The 8,749-nt window shown below is 37.3% G+C and overlaps 1 pseudogene; it reads right to left on the reverse strand.

Annotated features, from left to right (window-relative positions):
* Nucleotides 1–388: 388 nt before the first annotated feature.
* Nucleotides 389–3,690, reverse strand: LOC133251837 (olfactory receptor 7C2-like; annotated as a pseudogene).
* Nucleotides 3,691–8,749: the final 5,059 nt, after the last annotated feature.

Consider the following 8,749-nt stretch of genomic DNA (forward strand, 5'->3'; position numbering starts at 1 on the left):
TGATCTCCAGGATAGATCACATACAAAGTCACAAAACACCCTCAATCAATTTAAGAGAACAAAAATTACATCAAGCATTTTCCTTGACCACAATTGTATGAAACTAGAAAGCTACAGAAAGCAAATTTTAAAAAGCTAGGTATGGAACAGGTTATTGATCACAGCTTCAAGACGAATGGACCCTGCTTACCCCTTGTTTTCAGAATTTTAGTCTCTAGAACTGTGAGGCAATAAATTTCTGTTATTTAAGCCAACTGATTTACGGTACTTTGTCATAACAGCCCCAGAAAAATAATACACTGTCTTTAAATATAGTCAAAGTCAAGGCACAGTAAGATATAGTGATTACAAAACTAGAAAAATTAAACTAATGTTTATATATATCCAAGATTGTGAAAAATGCCTACCAAAGGTTTGATCCTTGCTACTTATGAGAGTCCTACAATAATCCCATCACTGAGAGATGGTGCCCTGCTGAGGAGTCTCCCTAGGGTCCCCTTCATGTCTCTGTTCCTCAGACTGTAGATGAAGGGGTTCAGCATGGGGGTGACCACAGTGTACATCACTGAGGCCACCAGAATTGTCCTAGAGGATGAAGTGACTGCAGAACTGAGGTAGACCCCAAGGCCTGTGCTATAGAACAAGGAAACCACAAAAAGATGAGATCCACAGGTGGAAAAAGCTTTATACTTTCCCCTGGCTGATGAAATTCTCAGGTGGAGGAGAAAATCTGAGAGTAAGAAAAGAGGATCCAAAAGAGAGGAAAAACACCTAGAACAGTAGCCCCAAAATACACCACTACGTTATTGATGAGGGTGTTAGAACAGGTGAGCTTCAGGACTTCAAGAAGATCACAAAAAAAGTGTGGGATCTTCATGTTCATGCAGAAGGACAGCCTCAAGACAGTCAAAGTCTAAAGCAGGGAGCTTGTGACACTGAGGCACCAGGAACCCAGAGTCAGCAACCCACAGACCCAGGGGTTAATGATGACCATATAGTGCAGAGGGTAACAGATGGCCACAAAGTGGTCATAGGCCATCACACTCAGGATTAAAATGTCCAGGCATCCAAATACAAAGAAAAAAAATATCTGGATGATGCAACCTTCGTAAGTGACAACTTTACTCTGTGTCTGGATGTTCCATAGCATCTTTGGGATGGTGGTGGAGGTGAAACCGATGTCTGCAAATGACAGGTTGGAGAGAAAGAAGTACATGGGGGTGTGGAGGTGGGGGTCTGAGATGATGGCCAGGATGATGCCCAGGTTCCCAGCAAGTGTGACCACGTACAAGGACAGAAACAGCCCAAAGAAGAGAGGCTGCAGGTCTGGGTCCTCTGTGAATCCCAGGAGGAGAAAGCATCTTCTTTGTTTATTTCCATGTGGCTATCGGGTTTGTTCAGAATCAGCTGAAAAGAAACACAGAATTCACTCCAGATAATAATTACTTTATATGATTTAAGCCTGAGCACACTGTGACAGATACATTTATTCCATTGTACTCCGACTTCTCATTATAATGCAAGATCCAAGCAAGCAGGATTTCACCTGTTTTGTTCACTTTCCTATTTTCAAACATATGCAAATATATGTGCTGTATTCAATTGCTCAGTGTGACTCTTTGCGACCCTATGGACTTAAGCCCACTGGGCTCTTCTGTCCATGGGATTTTTCTGGCAAGTTTACTGAAGTAGGTTGCCATTTCCTTCTCCAGGGGAACTCTCAACCCAGGGATCAAACCCATGTCTCTCATGTCTCCTGCACTGCAGACAGATTCTTTACCACTGAGCCACTGGGGAAGCCATGCAAAAATATGTACACCTACAAATTTAAATAAATGTGAAGTTATATAAAGTAAAAAGAATGACAGAGAGGATGAACCAGGTTATACACAGTAGTTTCAAAGAACTATATTTAACATAATTGAAATATGCATCAAAAGCTAACTGCAATGAGATATAAAATAATTTGATGACTTCAACATGGACTGATAATTAAGTTGAAAATCACAGACATAAAAGAATTGATATATAATATTCCTAGAAATTTTGGTACTTAGCAGGTCAGATCAGATCATATCAGATCAGTACTCAGTCGTTGTCAGACTCTTTGCGACCCCATGAATCGCAGCACACCAGGCCTCCCTGTCCATCAGCAACTCCCGGAGTTCACTCAGACTCACGTCCACTGAGTCAGTGATGCCATCCAGCCATCTCATCCTCTGTCGTCCCCTTCTCCTCCTGCCCCCAATCCCTCCCAGCATCAGAGTCTTTTCCAATGAGTCAACTCTTTGCATGAGGTGGCCAAAGTACTGGAGTTTCAGCTTTAGCATCATTTCTTCCAAAGAAATCCCAGGGCTGATCTCCTTCAGAATGGACTGGTTGGATCTCCTTGCAGTCCAAGGGACTCTCAAGAGTCTTTTCCACACCACAGTTCAAAAGCATCAATTCTTCGGTGCTCAGCTTTAGACGGACCTTTTTTGGCAAAGTAATGTCACTGCTTTTGAATATGCTATTTAGGTTGGTCATAACTTTCCTTTCAAGGAGTAAGTGTCTTTTAATTTCATGGCTTCAGTCACCATCTGCAGTGATTTTGGAGCCTAGAAAAAAAGTCTGTCACTGTTTCCACTGTTTCCCCATCTATTTCCCATGAAGTGATGGGACCGGATGCCATGATCTTCGTTTTCTGAATGTTGAGCTTTAAGCCAACTTTTTCACTTTCCACTTTCACTTTCATCAAGAGGCTTTTTAGTTCCTCTTCACTTTCTGCCATAAAGGTGGTGTCATCTGCATATCTGAGGTTATTGATATTTCTCCCAGCAATCTTGATTCCAGCTCGTGTTTCTTCCAGTCCAGCATTTCTCATGAGGTACTCGGCATATAAGTTAAATAAACAGGGTGAAAATATACAGTCTTGATGTACTCCTACATGGAGTACGTCATGTAGGAACCAGTCTGTTGTTCCATGTCCAGTTCTAACTGTTGCTTCCTGACCTGCATACAAATTTGGCAATGCCAAAGAATGCTCAAACTACCACAGAATTGCACTCATCTCACACGCTAGTAAAGTGATGCTCAAAATTATCCAATCCAGGCTTCAGCAATATGTGAACTGTGAACTTCCTGATGTTCAAGCTGGTTTTAGAAAAGGAAGAGATCAAATTGCCAACATCCGCTGGATCATGGGAAAAGCAATAGAGTTCCAGAAAAACATCTATTTCTGCTTTATTGACTACGCCAAAGCCTTTGACTGTGTGGATCACAATAAACTTAGCAGGTACGTAATTATTATTTGTTGATTGATTCAATAAATTAAGTCTCAGTATGTAAGTGTATTTAGTATGCCAAGGTCATATTTCAATAGGTTTGAAAAGGTTGGATTGTTGACTGAAATCTGGCAGAATAGATATGTAATTGAAAGAAAATTAAGTTGATTCCCAGCCTCGGTCTTACTGCAATGAATCAGAGGGATTATATATTCACTGTAAGAGTAAGCAATACCCTCAGGTGAACATTTAGAAAACCACACATAAAATCTACAGGAAGGCCAACTATCTTATTTTTTTCCTTTTGAACTTTGTATTTTATATTAGCATATAGCCTATTAAAATGTTGTGAGAGTTTCAGGTGAACAGCAAAGGAACTCAGCCATATGTACACAGGTACGCATTCTCTCCCAAATATCACTCCCATCGAGGCTGCCACATAACGTTGCACAGAGTTCCCTGGGCTATACAGTAGGCCCTTGTTGGTTATCCTTTTTTTTTTTTTTTGGTTATCCATTTTAAATATAGCAAGAGGGCCAACTATCTTAACTAAGGAAAGAAACTCAGAAGTAAGAAGATAAGATGCATTTAACTAAATACAATGTAAAACATTTTAATAGCCAAATCACCATTCAAAAGTCAGTTGAGAAACAGTAATTAAAAAAGAAATCATTTGAAAAGTTGATAATGGTAGAATAATAGGCATATGGTATATGGGCATAAAATAATATAGGCGAGTCAAAATGGTGATCAAATGTATGTGTCTTTGCCCAAAGTCAGGAATAGTTTGGAAAACAATAAATACCTCTTTCACAAAAAAATGTTAAAGAGCTGTCACATTGATTGGGATTGGGACTTTTAAACAGGTAGCAAAGGAGTTCACTAATGCTTCTGACAAATGTAAAATGTTCCAAGTTTGGGGAAGCAGGCTGAAGAAAGGCATAGCTATTAATAGTACAGAAGTTCTTTAAGGAGAGGTTTCTCAGTCTCAGCACTACTGACCTTCTAGGGCAGGTTGGTCTCTGTGGTGGGGTGTGTCCTGTGCCTTGTAGAATGTCTAGAGCTTCCCTGGATTCCATGCACTCCTTTTCTGTGTGACAGACAGACATTTCCCCACACATTGCTCAATGTCTCCTGGGAGAAAAATCACTCTTGGTTAAAACTACAGTTTGAACTTTACAATCCCACAATATTTTTTATAGCCTTGTTATAACAGCAGTGGAATAACAAAGAATATGAAAGACCTTCAAACTTATGAGCAGCAGAGTCCCATCATACCAATTTTTTAAAAACAATGAAAGAATTTTTGTGGTTATACTTATCTACTGATGACACAAAACAATGGTTCTCAAAGAGTCCCTGAGAAGTTTACAAAGGAATTCTGTGACATCAAAACTGTCTTCATAGCAATACTAAGATTCTTTTCACTCTGGTTCCATCATGAAGGTACAACAGAGGGTTTTACAGGCAGATAACATGTGGCATCACAATAGCTGAATGTAGAAGCAGATATGAGATCTAGTTGCCTTTCCCTCCCACCCAGGGATATTTTAAAATTTATTTTTAATTGAAGGATAGTTGCTTTACAATTCCGTGTTGGTTTCTGCCACCATTGTGGCATATTACACAGCCACTGAAAGAATGGAATAAACAAAAGGAGTATCTATGATGTACATAGGATTCTATTCATGCATTTTTAGAAAAGGGTATGAATGGGCATGTGTGCATGATATAGAAACAAATTTTAAATGAAAGTAACAACCTGGTGGCTCAGCAGTAAAGAATCTGCCTGTCATTCAGGAGAACTGAGGGAGATACAGGTTAAATCCCTGGGTCAGAAAGATCCCCTGGAGGAGGGCATGGCATCCCACTCCAGTATTCTTGCCTGGAGAAACCTATGGACAGAGGAGTATTGCAGGCTACAGTCCATGGGGTTGCAAAGAGTCAGACATGACTTAGCAATGACACAATCACAACTTATGAAAAAACTGTCAGTAAGAATGAATTAGGTTAAATACAGTGGTTTCAAAACAACTGTTTATAACAAAATTTAATGAAAATTTACATCTAACATATACAAATATAAAATAGTAATAATTTAATAACATCAATATAGGTCACTAATTGATGACTAAATTATCAAAGTCTTGGACATAAAATATAACAAAACCTTTTGAAGTGGGAGGTAGTATCTGTGTTATAATTTCATCTTATCTAAAGATATATGAGTTCAAACATATTTATTGAGATATAGGTTGTCTCTAGTCTTATGGTAAAAAAAGAAAAATAGGTCTATCTTTTGCTGAACGTCTTCAAATGCCTAAGGGGATGTGAGTTTTAGAAATACATCTAATCCCAAAATGCCAAACAGAACAGTAAGGAATAAAGGAATGTGAAAAATAGTCAGCAATATGTATAAAGAGTGATTTATTATCCTTAAGGGATGCAGGAGAACTTTCACTTTTCATTGTCATTTTCATTTAAAACAAAGACTCACAAGTGAAAATTACTGGAATGAAAGCCATTTTAGTAAAAAAAAAAGAAAAAGAAAAAAGCAATAGAGAGAAACAATAAAGTTAATAGGCTCAACTCCACAATTTATAAATTATCATACATTCACTACATGTATGTCTACACATACATAAAAGAACTAAGTGTCATTGTCTAATTGGTAACAAAAGTAGCAATTTCTCTTTTGAAAGAAAGCAGTCAAAATGAGAAATAAAAATGCTCTGACCCACTTTGTTAAAAACAAAGGACTCAGACAATTTGCAATAGAGAATGTAATTGGTTAACTAACCCATGAAAATATAGTATCTTATAGGGAATGAAATAATTATAAAGTAATGTTTATTTGAATATAATTTTTAACCTATTAATTTTTTTCAATGTGAATACCCAGAATGAAGGATGATATTGTGAAATGTACGTCTCATTTACTGCTGTCCCAAGTATGTATTTGCAAACTTTCCCTGGTCTGGATCTTTCTCATCAATGTGGAAACAAAGTCAATTATGCTCCATTTTAAAAATAAAAGAAATGCCATCATTTCACTGTGTATCTTGCCAGATCAATATTTTACTATTCTACTCCCCCTTATTAAAAAGATCCTTGGGCTTGTACTCTACTATTATTTAAGTATCACAAATGACAATTGCTTTGCTGAGATCAAGTACCCTTCTCCTTTGGCATCATAAATAAATACATTAATTTATTAAGCAAGCTAGAAAATAGCCACAGTGATCTTTGGGCTCAAAATTAGGCTGCAATGGCCCTTGGGTGACCTCAGGTCACTTTCTAGGCTTCTATTCTCTTTGATCTTTTCCTGTAGTATCTACTGAAATTTCAGGCTCACCTTGATGGGAACTCTGAGAAGAAGATCACTGGGCGGAAATCTAAATTCCTCCCTGGATGATTGATGATGGAGACTGAAGCTCTATATTCAGATAAAGCAGCAGGAAGGGGGCAAGCCCTGGTCTCCAAGGAAGATTTATGAGTCTAAACTGTGTTCTATGCAGACTAAGGTTGCACATGCCCAGGGACTGCTGCTCGCTTTATCTGCTCATTAAGAATGTTTCCTTTTTGTTACTCTAAACTCTAAGGACATGATTTCCCTCTGGGACACTTTTCTGACAAAAAGGAAAGTTTCCAGCTGATTTCCTGCTCCTAGGAGACTATGTAGATAAGCCAGGTAATTCAGGTATTGTTACTCCTCCCACATTAACACTCCTGTCTTCAAGAGCTTCTAGAACCTCATCACAATACTGATTTAGAATTTTCTCAAAAGTCTAATACTGAGGAATTTGCCTTAACTAACACTCTGGATCTTCAAAGCATTGACTTGTGGGGTCAAGTCAGTGTCTCAAGACAATAATTATTCTCCTCCTTAGAAAAGAGAGTAACATTGTGTCTTTAATTAAAAAACAAAACAAAACAAAACAAAAATGGGGGCACCAAATTCATTGGCTTCAGGATAATATTTTAAAAAACAATTAAGAATTTCAAACTTATGCCACAAGTTCACAGATATCATTAGTTCTTTATTATAAAATACTTAGTAGTTACAGGAGGAGTTAGATTTTATGCACTGTAACCTAGTTTAGCATAACAAAGAGATTCGACTTACCGTTTTATGAAATTTCAATCTATGAAGTAATACTTTTATAAACTCTATTTTCCATTGTAGAAATGTATCTTAGAGGGATTTAATATTCTGTCTGGTATAAACCAAGTAAGGGGTGAAGTCTTGACTGAAAATTCCATCAGGATGCTTCTAACTCTCAAACTCTGGGGCACTGGTCATCAACCAGATATGATTTATCCTCTGGGGATATTGGCAATATCTGAATTGTTTTTCAGCTGCTCAGTCATGTCTGACTCTCTGCAACCCCATGGACTGCAGCATGCCAGGCTTCCCTGACCTTCATTTACTCCTGGAGGTTGCTCAAACTCATGTCCATTGAGTTGATTATGCCACCCAACCATCTCATCCTCTGTCATCCCCTTCTCCTCTTGCCCTCAATCTTTCCCAACATCAGGATTTTTTTCAAAGAGTCAGTTCTTCACATCAGATGGCCACAATATTGAAGCTTCAGCACCAGTCCTTTCAGTGAATATTCAGGATTGATTTCCTTTAGGGATAACTGGTTTGATTGCCAGTGACTCTAAAATAACTGTCGGAAACAAAATGGATAGAAAAATATTAAACTAATGTATATAAATATAAAATGTTTTTCATTAAGTGACCTTGATATAAGTAATTAATTCACGATTATGTTGCCAAAGCCTTGGGAATAAGTGAATGTAACAAGAACCTTCTAAAAGAGGATATAACAGTATCTAAAAGTTATACTTTTATCTTATATAAAGATATATGGGTTTAAAGATGCTTTGGAAGCTAATCTTCAATCAAGTGTAAAAAGAGAATGCCTTGCAGCTGATGGACAAAGGTGACACAAGTTTCAGAAACAGATCTATTCATAAAGTACAAAAGAAAGAAAGAAGAAGAAGTGAGATTTGAAATCTAATTGTACATATGCATAAAGGGTGATATATTAGAACAAAGCATGAAGAAGAACCTCCACTTTGTATTTTGTTTGAAGTACAGACTTTCAAGTGAATAACAATAAAGTGACAGCTCTATTCTTTCTGTCAAAAAAGGGGGAACACATTATGAATGACTAGATAGAATTAACCACACAAAATGTATACATTTTTACTTCCTCCCTTGTAAATTTATATGTATATAAATGAACACATGGAAAACAGATAGCTGGTGAAAAAAAAAAATCTCCCACTTGTTTGAATAAGTACAAAAAAAAAAAAGAAATAGAAACACTGAAACCTCCCTATACAAAAGTAAAGAACTCCCACAGATAATTATGATACAGATAGTATCAAACCTGAAGACACATTCAGCTTCATAGGTGAATTGCAAAGTAAAACTTGTTAACACATCTCTTTTCACCTATAGTTTTATTTCATGT

This window comes from Bos javanicus, chromosome 7, assembly GCF_032452875.1.
Source record: "Bos javanicus breed banteng chromosome 7, ARS-OSU_banteng_1.0, whole genome shotgun sequence".
NCBI classification, from domain to species: domain Eukaryota; kingdom Metazoa; phylum Chordata; class Mammalia; order Artiodactyla; family Bovidae; genus Bos; species Bos javanicus.